The sequence below is a fragment of the Colobus angolensis genome, unplaced genomic scaffold (assembly GCF_000951035.1).
Source record: "Colobus angolensis palliatus isolate OR3802 unplaced genomic scaffold, Cang.pa_1.0 Scaffold772, whole genome shotgun sequence".
In the NCBI taxonomy this organism is placed as follows: Eukaryota; Metazoa; Chordata; class Mammalia; order Primates; family Cercopithecidae; genus Colobus; species Colobus angolensis.
Genome location: NW_012121510.1, coordinates 57907 through 59459, shown reverse-complemented (window position 1 = coordinate 59459; position 1553 = coordinate 57907). Strand labels below are relative to the sequence as shown.

At 54.7% G+C, this 1553-nt stretch overlaps 1 protein-coding gene across 1 annotated transcript in view; it reads left to right on the top strand.

Annotated features, from left to right (window-relative positions):
- The window catches only part of LOC105502146 (pituitary adenylate cyclase-activating polypeptide type I receptor-like), a gene marked incomplete at its 3' end in the record, with an annotated part of 20632 nt that overhangs the window by 11039 nt on the left and 8040 nt on the right, over positions 1–1553 (top strand). The window lies entirely within an intron of this gene.

The following is a 1553-nucleotide window of genomic DNA, read 5'->3' as shown; positions in this document are numbered from 1 at the left end:
GCTGCCCTCGGGCAGTTACATGGGCTCAAGTTGGGAGGAGCTGGGTCTTGGGCTGCCTGGAGAAAGGGTGCCACACACAGGGAACAGTGTCACAGTGCTGTTGGTGACTCGTGAACGTGGGCTTGGAGGCGCGGCTGTGCGATGGTGCCTCCCTGAGAGGGAAGGCTGGGCGGGTGCAGTGTCCTGCAGACCTGGGTTTGGGGCGTGTCTGTGTTTGAGGTCTCTGGGGGGCACTGAAGTGCTGTGGAGATATCCAGGGGCCACCAAAACGATAGAGGAGCCCACGAGGTGGGCAGAGTGGCCGAGCTCTGTGCACAGGTGGGATGTAGGGCGAGGGCAGGGGAGAGAAGGCGATGCTCTACCTACAGGCAGAAGCCCCGGTAGCCCCATCTCCATTGCAGGGGGTGTCTGAGGGGAAGGGGTAGCTGCAGATGGCTTCTTTGGATATGGGTCCCTTGGGCTCTTCCAGAACGGTTCCTGCCTTTTGGCTGGGACCTGTGAACTCCCCCACAGGCCTTCTACCTGATCCCTGTGAGTGTCACAGGGGGCAGGGTGGCCAGCTGGAGGTACTGAGTTGGGGCTGGGCAGAGAGAGCTGGTGGGGCTGGCTCCAGCCAGGTGACTTACTGAGCCACCTCCTGGGTATGAAGCCATGGGCGGGGGCTCCCTAGGGTATCAGAGGGGTCCGAGTTGTGTGTGGCCATGTGACCTGGCCTTAGCGTTCTTCTTTTCCAGCCTAACGCTTAGGCTGATGTCCTTCTAGAAGAGGCAAGTTTCCAGGCTTCACTCCAGCACTGAGTCCTACCTGTTGCAGTCCCCTGTCCTCTCTGAGAGGCAAAAGGCAAATTTGCTAATTTGCTTTCAAACCTCGAATTCCAATAATCAACTCTGCCCTGGAGGGGGAGGGGCTTGCAGGAGGTGGCAGAGAAAATAGTGGCATGTGTTGGGGGTCCCAGGCACCTGTCTCTGGCTCCCACCCCAAGGTTTGTTTAGATGCGCTGCACCCGGCAGCAATACCTCCACCTCCAGACCACCGGCCGGCCCAGGAGGAGGGTGGCATTGAACTCTCCCATCTGAGGGCTTGGGGATTGGGTGTGACCTGAGCAGGCCAGAGTGAATTTTGAAAGAGGATACAGGCAGCGGAAGCGCTGGAGTGAGAGATACAGTGGGACTGGAGGGCTGTCAGGCGTGGTGGCAGCCAGTGAGTGATTCAGCCTGATTTCCAATTCATTACTGTAGAAGCCAACTTAATCACTTCCTTCATTCATGTATTTCTTTCATTCTGTCATTTCTTTAAAGTTTGTTTATTGAACATCTACTCTGGGTCAGATTCCATGCCAGACTCCTTCTTCTTAACAACAAAAGGCAAAATGAATCAATGGTAAAAAAGATTTTCTTAAGATACACTTTCCTCCACACTCTCTCCTTCCTCTGGCAGTGGCACAATGAAGGTGTTATTTACACCTGATTCTTAATGGTTCATTAAGGCAGGGCCTTTTAGCACCTCTGTTCACAAAGCTTGATTGGTGAGACTTGCCTTGAATACTTTGCAGG